This window comes from Chaetodon trifascialis, chromosome 6, assembly GCF_039877785.1.
Source record: "Chaetodon trifascialis isolate fChaTrf1 chromosome 6, fChaTrf1.hap1, whole genome shotgun sequence".
NCBI classification, from domain to species: Eukaryota; Metazoa; Chordata; class Actinopteri; order Chaetodontiformes; family Chaetodontidae; genus Chaetodon; species Chaetodon trifascialis.
Window position 1 is genome coordinate 10,798,990 of NC_092061.1, and position 12,285 is coordinate 10,811,274.

Genomic DNA, 12,285 nt, shown 5'->3' on the forward strand with positions numbered 1-12,285 from the left:
CTCCTCTTTGAATTTATCACATCTTGCCCCTCTACACAATCACAGGCCTCTCATCCGCCTTTTGGAGTAACACTTCTGACTTCTGTCTTTAGATGTGTTCAGATGCCACTCTGTAGAAAATAGTCCTTTGAAGCATACTGAGCCCTTTACCCACATGGGTTACACACCTGTTGATGTTGACTCTCAGTGTCAGACTGTACCCATAATTCTGAGTTACCTTTGAGTTATCTGAATGTGCATGTAGCATGGAAGCTATTTATTTCCACACACATTGAACTTCTTTTTGCATAAATGTCTTTGCTATTGTCATAAGAGGCCTCTCTGTGTCTGTGGTGAAGTCTAAAGTCAATAAAAATGTAATGTTAATGCAATGACATCACATGACTGGTGTCATCTAGATGAAGCATTAGATCTTTATTTGGAGTTATTAAGGATATTTGAACATCTGTCACTGTTCATGAGGAAGGGTCGTTCAACCAACTGGAAGAAATACTGAAGCCACTTAAAAACCTTGAAAAGTCCCAACAGTTGGCAAACAGAAACTGTACCATGTGCAGTACTTAAAATAAGTTTGTCAATCAAACCTTCTTAAAGTATCAAAAGTTAAAGTGCACATCATGCTGAATGGTTGATTTTTATGTACTGTATTTATCATGTATTTTATTATGGGCTTATACGAGCCCAATTCCAAAAAAGTTGGGATGCTGTGTGAAATGTAAATAAAAATTATTTGCAAATGAACTCTGTTTGCCAACAACAGTTTTACAACATATTACTGATGAACTAACACATGCAGAATTTTAATTTTGTACCTTAAGATAAAGAAATACCTACTTTACAAGTAGCAAAAAAGCTGAATAATAATTATTTAACCTTAAAGGCTGTTATAGGTTATCTTAACTATAATGATCCAAATGTGGCACAGGCTGTGCTACATTTCTTCACTTCTTTTCAATCACCTCACTTCTTGTCAACAAAAATATACTGATTTGCAACTAAAGTAGGTCATCTGTGCGAGGTGAGCAGTCATCGCTGTCATCACCATCTTTCAGCCTTCAGCAGTACTTGACGTCTGTGTGAGAACAAAATCCAAGAGTATATGAGAGATCATCAAATTGTCAGTAGAAAAACTGTCTGCAGTGAGCACAAAGCACAATTTTCTGAAATTCTGAAATGTAGTCAAGTATGAGCATGAAGTAGCACAAAATGAAAACAGTAAAGTAAAGTACAAGTACCTCCAAATTGCACTTAAAAAAAGTACTCTGATTTAGCATTTGTACTTCTATAACACTGTAAGACTCTTACTGTAAGACAGATATGTTATTCATCCATTCATCTTCATTGTCAAAGCCTGACGCCTGCATTACCCACAATGCAACTCGACTGCTGATAGTTCTGTTGGAGACTCAGGTGTGTTGAGCTAGTAGTGGCTAATGTAGCCTCGAGCCACTAAGCTCAAGCAGCGATGAGGAGCAGGCTACAGAGGTCTAATAAACTCACACCTTTTTTTTAATTTTCAATGCTGTCGTCTTCAGGCCCACCTGACATTTGTCAGAGTTCACACAGCTCTCTCTGGAACACTGTGAGGCTTTATGCAACTCTTTTCACCCCAACAACAGACTTTGATGTGAAGAATCTGTGGAGGTGAATTTTAATTACACTACTGGAGGAAATATATTTAATTAGAAATACAATCCGAACAACTTTCTTTCTGTCCTTCTGTCTGTCATTCATACTCAGACACTCTGTACCTCCATTAGAAAGACACAAAGGAGGAGATAAATCAATAAATCAGATAATTTCTCTGTCGTTGCTGCTCTAAAAGGCCCTCCTGTCAGACATACTCCCCGAGCGTCTGCAAGTGTCTCCGAGCATAGCTGTTTGAATAACTACAACATATGTCAGGGATTTTGCACTTTGTGTATGTTAGTGTGCGTGTGTGTGCGTATGTCTGTGTGTGTGTTTGTGTGTTTAGAGCTGGCACGGGTCCCTGTCTCCACCTCCCATCTGTTTACATTGTCATGTGCTTGATGAGGCGAGACCACTCATTTGTCAAACAACATGTGGGGTAGCAGAGGGTGGGGTGTGTGGAGAGAAGCAGCTGAGAACGGTGTGTGTGTGTGTGTGTGTGTGTGTGTGTGTGTGTGTGTGTGTGTGTGTGTGTGTGTGTGTAGTAACAGGGGGATAATTAGATAAGGGGACTGTGTAGCAGAAAGGTTAATGACAGTAATGAATATATTAGTGTAGAGGAGAGAGAGCAGGTTCTCTTTACTGTTCTGCATCTGCAGGTTCAGAAAATGTAGAGTAGCACAAAACCTAAAAGCTTCCATTAATTATTCTGTGCAGTTTTCTGATCAAATCTTTACAAAGCAAAAAAAAAAGAAGGACAACAACAAATATTATGTTTTTTCTGCTCAAGTTTATTTCAAAATGAAAAAGTGTTTTGATATAAAAACATTTTAAAGAAGCATTTTTAAGTCTCCTCACAATCTTAGGCTTGTCTTCTCTGTTTTCTGTTTCTGTTCACATAAAGTGGATTGCACATGTTAATTGCACATCACATTAAGCAACTCTTTGCATTCAAGGTTTTCTACTTCATTTATGGTAAAATACAAGTCTGATTGCTGCTGCTGGATTGATGTAGTTAATGCACCAAATTCTATTACAGTAAAATGTTTTTATTTAGAAATGATTTGGCATCAGGTCTTTATAAACTCAGGCATCATTTTGAGGCTTTCATGTTTTATGCTCAAATTATTTGGATTATTCTGGTGAAAAAGAGCTGTTTCCTGTCTGTCAGGTGGAGTCATCGCAAAAAAAATTGTTGAGATTTTCTCAAACCTTTACAAAAACAAACAATTACAGAAAAAAGATCTTAAATTAATTTAAACGCATGTGGAACATCCTTCAGGTCTCATCAGTCATTTCAAAGTCACACACACACGCACGCACACTGATTGATTGAGGGAGCGTAGAGTGTCACCATCTGGAAAGGTCAGAGGTCAGAAAACGGGACGACTGGTCACTCTGATGACATCTGGGAAGGCAGACCGTTTGCCTAGACACACGCAAGTGAACCCACACCACCACCCCTAACACACACACACACACACACACACACACACACACACACACACACACACACAGTCTGGTGCACGCGATGCATGTCATATTGTTTGTCATGTCTGGTTTTGACAATGTCATCAAATCAAGCAGCAATGTCTGCAATCTGGCACATGCGTGTGTGTGTGTGTGTGTGTGTGTGTGTGTGTGTGTGTGTGTGTGTGTGTGTGTGTGTGTGTGTGTGTGTGTGTGTGTGTGTGTGTGCGCGCGCGCGCGCGCGCGTGGGTATAGCAAGAGGTATAGTGTCACAACACTTTTTTAGCTGTAATCTCAATTTCGCTCTTTAAATTTACATCTTTACTGTAAATAGTTTTAATCCATAAGCAAAAGAAGTAAACAAGAAGTAAGCAACACTGAATGCTATTCCACTTCTGCAGGCAAGAGGGCAGCAGCCTCCTATCATAGAAGACTGGCTTGTTGTACTGTGGGCGTAATATGTCGGCCTGTACATTTAAAAATAGAATTTCATGCTGTTATGTCACACACATACACTAAAGGTCTATCAATATTGGAATTTATATGTAACATGTAAAAGATGTTTTCTTGTTCAGATTTCATTGTGCCTGAAAGTTAAAATCACTGCATTTTAAACACTTACAAATAATATACACAATATATATACGGTAAATACAATACACTACTATGATGCATGGTCTGATACATCAGAGGAAAAACTATTATTTTGAGACCAGCAAATACAGAAATTAGTATGTTTGCAGCTCTGAAACAGAAATAAATTGTGCTTTTCTCTATGTTAGAACACCAATTTCAGTTTTGTTCAAATTTTATTTTCCTGATTTTAATATACAGAAAAACATGTGACATTTTGTATAATATCAAGATAAAAGTCCGATATCTTCAGTGGAAATCAAGGGAGACAGACAGGCCAGACTGTACTCAACATGTCACACTTTTAAGACTTTTAGAAAACAGGAAACAGGCGGGAAACATTTTGTTTATGTGATGTGTGATTCAGTAAGATGACAGAAGAGATGCTGCAGTTCTGTTTATCTCAATGACCGCTCAGCAATCTCTGTGGAAGGACGGGCTGGGATTAGTGGCTGTTTTATAATGTGTGTTAATCTGACAGATTAGCTTGATTAGGTTAATCTGAGAACATTTGTGTGTGTGTGTGTGTGTGTGTGTGTGTGTGTGTGTGTGTGTGTGTGTGTGTGTGTGTGAGAGAGAGAGAGAGAGAGAGAGAGAGAGAGAGCAGTATATCTCTGTGTGTTGCAACAAGGTTCCACTGTAGTACCATTCAAATCCTCATGCAGTATATTCGAGTGTCGTCGCTGGTAAAATTCAAAGTTGATATTATAGCATTTGACCAGTGATGTCAGGGGTTGCCAGGTTGTATTCCTCACAGTGTCTAAACAGCGTTTTGTAGATGTCTTGTCAATAAGCTCCTGCTGCAGTCGATGTCCACAGAGTCTCTCTCTATAAACTGAATCCCCTTCAGAGACCAGACATCAGTTTTCCTGTCTGAGGCGGTATCCCCACTGCAATTTAAGAACGACATTTTAACCGCTGAAAGTCAGATTTTGTGTGCTTTATCTGAGTCAAAGCGTAAAAAACAGATGTGCACATTTACATTCATCTATCAAATCCACTGGCAGTCCATTGACATCTGTGTGTGTGTGTGTGTGTGCGCCTGCATACAAAACAGGCACCCTCTGACATAATGACCCTCCAAACCCCACAGCATTATAGAGATCTCGTCTAGAAACAGTATTGACTTATTGACCAGACTCGTCACACATGAGAGCAGCTGATATCAACACGTTGTTCACACAGGAATGTAACCCAGATCTGGTTTAGAGCAGCTGCCATCTAGTTTGTCACAAATACTATTACTCTGCTGAAGGTAAACATAAGTAGAGGTGACATTGTAGCTTTGTTCCATATTTTTCTTATTGCTTACAAATACTGTGAAAAGGCCAAAACCAACAATGTGGAAATCCTCACTTTCAGTACTTTCCAATGTCTCTCGCCTGTCTCTGGCATTTATGCCGAAGCCCAATCACAAGTTAAACCGTAAATCTTACAAATACATAGTTGTTGTTTTTTTTGTTTTTTTTAAAAGTCCCTTGCAATTTCCTTAAACAGCTGAGCACCACATTTTTTAGCAAACAGTGCTAAAATTTAAGTAAATGATTTATTTATCTGGATTATTTCCAGTCTTGTATTATTACACAGTATTCTCAGCAGTAGGATGGTGTATGAGGGACCAACTCAAAATAACAACAGTGTCCATGTTCATAGTACTGAAACTTTTTGGACAACAAAGCAGGTCTTTAACATAGCAAAATATGATATATTAGGCTGTGGATACACAGAATATTAAAAAAGAATATTGCCGGCCTGTCCTGTCCTGTACAGGTGCAATGTGTAAGACATGGCCAAAATTTTAGATGTCAAAGATGTCAGTGTATTGTATTGCATTGCAGAGGTATCTATAGAAGTTAGCATGCTAACCGACTAGTTACAGCCTGTCTTGTCTCATAATGCCACTTTGTACCTCCAGAGGTGAGCTAATTAGCTAACAGCAGCTAGTAGCTACAGAAACAAGTACAGTGAGCAGCAGTTAGCGATTGCTCTGGTGATATGCTGCCCTTTATTTGTCTGCAGTGACTATCAACAGGTGGCCAGTTCTCATGTATTGCATCTTTAATCCTCTTCTCTTCACTTCCTCCCCTTACAAGCCTTTAAGTTGCTGTTTTCAGGCATCTTACAAACATATGACACATAAAGACAGTCTCTGATCAGTTTTTCAACAACCTTATAGTCTCTCTTTGCTTTATTCAAACCCAGAAGTAAACTAGTCAATAAAAACATTGTTCCTAACATCCAGACATGCTCAAAGAGAAGAGCTGAATGCTTTAATTCATTTAACATTACATTACATTCAACATTACACACACAACATTGTGTGAATTATTCAAACATAAAGACGCTTTCACAAACAATGTGTCCATCATTCTTTCTCCTCTTTAGACAAATAGACAGGCCGATGACTCATCTGATTCACCACCAAGGTCAGGAAACACCAACATCTTAGCATCATATCACGTACACACACACACACACACACACACACACACACACACACACACACACACACACACACACACACACATAGGGCTACTTCTACTCTGTCTGATGGTTTGGTGGCCTGCTGTTTTTCTATACTCAATTACACTAAACAAGAAACAATAGCTTACGCACGTGCACGCACACACACACACACACACACACACACACACACACACACACACACACACACACACACACACACATAAACGCACACACAGGCACTTGTACATATAACACACTTTATCAAGTGATTAACTGTCAAACTGCACAGCCAGAGTTCAGCAAAGGTCAGGATTGATTTAGGTAGACAGATGGAGAGTCCTATTAGGATGTGTGTGTGTGTGTGTGTGTGTGTGTGTGTGTGTGTGTGTGTGTGTGTGTGTGTGTGTGTGTGTGTATCCAGTCCCCTCCCCCTTCACCAACTGAACCCACGCACAAACACGCACACACTCGCGCACACACTCCCCAGTGGCAAAGCTCTGTGCTACTAGTTCATGTTACCATGGAGATGATGAGCTTGCTGTACATCATCATGATGGGGTCGTGGCACAGTGAAAGGTCAAAGGTCATGGGTGGCAAGTTGTTTGGTAGGTTTGTGTGTATCACTGTGAGGACTGCCCTCAGGGGGAAATTCTGAGAATGTGAGAGCATTTTGTGAGCAATCATACTAAAAAAAGATCAGTCTGAAGGCTTTTATATATCAAATACACAGTTAGAGGCTGTATTTAGAGAATTTTACATATTATGCTTAAAAGAACGGACGAGTATAAAGCATCCACGCCATTCCTGCCTCTTCATATTGTGAACTTGGAATTATGAGGTATAATCTGAAAAAGTGCGGCTCTGAGATATGAAGCGTTTGTTACAAACTCTGGTAAAACTGTTTTATCAATAGATTCAAAGCTGCATTAACCAATTTCTGACTGAAACAAATTCATAGCAATAAAAATTAATGTACCAAATGAGGTTTTGTCTGCAGTGCAGATGCTCAGACCCAGTTATAAGACATTTAAAGTTGCAGATTTGTCAATAAAATTTGTTACACTAAAACACACAAAACAAGGTATTTTTCACTGATAAGTTAAAGGAAGATTTTAGGATTTTTCAACTTATTGTTGTCCTACTTACTTGTTCTTATTTTTGTATTTTTGACAATCATACATATTGTTTAGGATATTGTTGTACCCAATAGTAACTGCCTAAGCAGTTAGTCGATCGGACAGACCATAAACATGAGAGCTATCCAGATTATCTAAAACACTGAATCAATAATAATGCCTCATTTCTCAGGAAAACTGTTCAGCAAGTTGGATTAAAGTTAAAGTTCAATCAGAAAGTTGGTTATGGATGTGTACAATGGACATTTTGGCATTTTAGTATTTGCCTTTATTTTGTACACAGGGTCTGAAAGTCTGACTCATCGGATTTCTCAACATGCATCGAAATTCTCGCTTTTGTTTTACCAGATTTCAGCGTCTAATTTGGTGAAAACAGTGTAATTATTACATATATGAATGGTGAGCGAAACTGCAATAAACAGAAGAATCCTTTAAAACAGCTTTCCACTTGTCTTTTAACTTGAAATGTTGTCCCATCTCTGCTCTTTTCATACTTTGTTATTAGCAGTAGCGGTTTTATTCTGTATTTGTTTATTATTATTTGTTTGTGCTTCTTTTTAAAAAATCTAAATTGTTTAAAATTTCACTGTCACCATTCAAGCCCCAAAAGATTTTTGCTATCAAGACTGTTTGTGTTTGTTCTTTATTTCACAAATTATTTTATTACTATGTAATTATGTTATAGATCATATCTCAAAGAGTCACGCACCCCACTTCCTCATGGTTTTGGTTTCTTGTAATAGCTGCAAAATGAATTCAGGTAGCCTCTGGCCCTGCACGTACACAGCACTCTGATGTGCATCTGTGCTGCAGGAGATGCAGGCTTCATCTTAAAGATATGTTGCTGATTTAACTCATTTTCAAGAAAAGTGACTGCAGTGTAGAAGGTTGTATAGAAGTGAATGAGTAAGTGTCCTTTTCAACAACATGACAGGACAAATAATTCACATGAAAATTTCTAAATAAATACACACTATTATGAAGTGAGAGGATACTGAGAAACTGATTTAGTTATATTTTAAAATAATCCCCCCTCAAATCTTTGAATAAAAATCACATTTTCTTTTTTTTCTGAGGAGGGACTCACATGCCCCCTGCTCTAATTGTGTCCCCCACTCTCCCAAGAATTTTGGCTTCATGCCTGCCCATCACTAATTTTTATTTCTTATTTTCTCAACCATTTTTTTGCTTCTCATTTTTGTAAATCACCCTGAGCTACATTATTTTCTCTTCTTCTTCCTCTTCTTCTTGTAATGGTTTTTATATTATACTTTATTTTATAATCTTCATATTGTGCGTCTGTTTATTCTAATGTCACTGCACATGACTTGTCAGTATTTGTCTTTTTCAGCATGAGCATCTTTTGCTTCTGCAGTAAATAAAGTGATGCTGATGTGATTCTCATGTGGTGCTCCAGTGTGTGTGTGTGTGTGTGTGTGTGTGTGTGTGTGTGTGTGTGTGTGCGTGTGCGTACGTGCGTGCGTGCGTGGTGCAGAGTGAGAGAGAATAGGGAGACAGAGAGAGATAAATGCTGCTGTCGTGCTGTGCGGTGCGCTCCGTCACTTTGATAAATCTCACAGCGAGCTGACGACACCTGCTGACAGCACACTAAAATCTGATTGGTTGGAACAGCTCCAGGTCAGGAGGATGCTAATGGATATGATGTGGACAACAAATCGCACACAGCAATGCACACACACAAGGACACACATGAACAAATAGGTCACACACATACACACACACACACAGATGAAGAATATCCTGCACACACTCATACAGTATATTGCACAGTATCACCCGTCTGACCTTGTGTGTATCATTAACAGTGCAATTAAAACTAAAGATGGTGTCGTCACTCTGAGTCACCTGATGAGCAATTAGCTCATCTGCAATTATTTTACATCATGCAGATATTTTCACATAGACAATTCAACTGAAAGTGATGAATCCAGCACACACATGTTTGACTTAAACATGAGCACACACACACACACACACACACACACATACATAATACACACATATGACAAGCACGTCACATATGTTTTCTCGCCTTCACACCCACATACACACAGACATTATATCCTCCTCTGATCTGGTTTGATTGGTGGTTTATCATGTAGGTCAGGGAGGCGCATGCTCTTCTCCTCTCGACTCCCTGTATCTGCTTTCTTTGTGCCTCTTCTGAGCATCACAGATCGGTCACCAAGCATTAAATATGATTTGATTTCAATTGATTTGAGAGAAATCACTGCTGACAGAGAGAGAGAGAAAAAAAGAACGGGGTGAACAGAGAGAATACAGCATGAGTTAAACATCAGTGAGAGTGGTGAGGAGAGGGAGAAAGTCGTGGTGTGACGGGGGAGGAGGAGGGTGGGATGATGAAACGCAGTTGCAGTCTCGACCTTTGAAGAGCCAGTGGAAAATGTAGGGACAACTTCAAAAGAGCACTATGAAATATACAACACACTACCGCCGCGGCCGCTTCTGCTGTGGCTTGAAAACCTCGTACCTCCAGGTGTGTTGTTTTTGAACGGGTTGTTTTCTGCTCATGCCTACCTTTGATATTTCCCTTCACAGGTCGGTAAGAGTTGCTTCCCCAGAAGCGTCTGTGAAATACAAGCTGTTGGAATACAGATTGTTGTCTTTTCATCTCCACATCTCCTGAACTTTGGCTTTGTCGGGGCCAAAGGTTTTTTATCTGTTGTTCGAAAGAAATATGACAGTGAATCAGATGTGGCTCATCTTTGTGTCTCCCTCCCTCTTTAAATCCATCTCTCCCACCATCTCTTTCCACGCTTCACATCCTTCACTTGCCCTATCTGCTATTCCCTCACTCTTGCTGTCTCCACCTCCCCCTGCACTGCTCTGTATGTGTGTGCATCGGTGTGTGTGTGTGTCTGTGTCCTTTCTTGTGATGCGTCCACCTATCTGTCTGTCTCTCCCTATCTTGCTTTCTTTCTGTGTGTGTGTGGATGGGTGTGTTAGGGTGGTCCCCATAAATGATGGTAAAAAAAGTAGGTCCCCATTCCACATATAAAGCAATTGGTGTGTTTGTCTTTACACATATGTGCGTGTGTGTGTGTGTGTGTGTGTGTGTGTGTGTGTGTGTGTACATGCTTGATGCAGATGAGACAGTGATACATGATTTGCTGGGAGTCTTTCTGTCAGAGGACATCAGATCATCAGCCACACACACACACATACACACATATGCAGACAAACACACACACGCACATATATATACACACACACACACAGCGCCTGAGGAGATAAGGGAGTCTTTGAAGGTGGAAATTAGTTTTGGCGCCTGGCTGCTCCTGTCTTGCAGGTCATGTGACTAAATCCTCCAGTCACACCAGCATATACTGATAAGACAACAACTCTGAGTGTGTGTGTGTGTGTGTGTGTGTGTCCTGCTAGCTGTATGACTGTGCACATTTACCTGAGTGCATTCAGTGAACTTGTGTGTGTGTGTGTATGTGTGTGTGTGTGTGTGTGTGTGTGTGTGTGTGTCTGTGTGTGTGTCTGTGTGTGTATGTGTTTATAGATTCCATTTATCCAGTGAGCGTCTCTTGTGGCAGGACGAGGTAATTGGTGGCAGATAAACAGCGCTTAACACACACACACATACACACACCACACACACACACGCAGTAATCAGAGGGGATTTACAATGTGTAGTTTGGAGCCTAATTGCTCTTCAGGTCCCTGTGAGAGTGCTGCCAAAGCCATTAGCCGCTGCTATTCTCAGAGTATTCAGTGTGTGTCACTTGAGTGTGTGTGTGTGTGTGTGTGTGTGTGTGCGTGTGTGTGTGTGTGTGTGTGTTTGGTCTCTCAAAAATTAGCATGCACGTCACTTCAGTGTATTTATGCATGTATGCATGTGTGCTTTGATTCAAGCGTGTGTGCGCGCATGTGTGTGTTTATGTGTGTGCTTGTTCTTCTGTGTGCATGCCCCTTATTTGCTTCTCATTGGCGCGCGTGCCCGTAGCTTTAGTGTTTTTCTCGTCAACTTGGCTTCCCTCCAAGCCTGAAGAGCTAATTGGAATTAGAATAACATTCCTCAAAGGCCGCTCGTTTAGTGCCGGCGCTGAGTGCTAACGACGGAGTAGTGGGTGAGAGAAAGGCGGGAGAGAGCGCCCTAACGATCTGCGCTAACAATGTTTTATTCTGATTTTTAATGAGGGGTAATCACTCAGCTGGAGAGGAAGAGCAGCAAAAAAAAACAAAAAAAAACAGAGAAAGTCGAGGGGGGGGTGGAGGGGGAGGAGAGGTGAGGAGGAAACAGTAATTATCTCCTCTCTGAGCTGTGAGTCACAGCCCATCTTGCGGTCTCTCCCTGGGAAATTAGAGATGCACACTAACTGTCTTTATTCAGAGTCAGTGCTACCTGACAGCACCACGATAACAGCCTTTCTGTTCTGTTGTCCTGATATATAAGAGCAACCATCGCTATCGCTGTTCATTTCCCAATGCTTTCAGTGGTCTAATATAAATCTCATGGTCATTTGTTGACCATAAACCCAAATGTTCCTACTAATATAACTGCAAATATGGACACTTAAATGTCATTTAGCAGGAGTCGATGATGCCAAAACCTGGTACAGCCAAACACATGTTAGCCTGAAAGTTTGGTGACGTAGTGAGTACTTGTAGACCATGCAGGAGTTACTGGTCTTTATGGCTGGTTTTGTTTGTAGACTGTATAAAACATTGACATAGTCTCAAGATGTCGCTTACAGGATTCTGAAGAGCCATCGTGAAGCTCAGTCTCTGTCTTGGCAGTGCCTGACTATTTCAAAAATGGCGTGCCGAATGAAGTCTGGTCTCTGAAACCGATCGGGCATGGCCATAATGATGAATAATAATAATTTAAGCCTTAACATAATTCAAACGAATGAGTTATATAAATATTCTCCCCTCGTACAGTTGTCATAAGCGAGAAAAT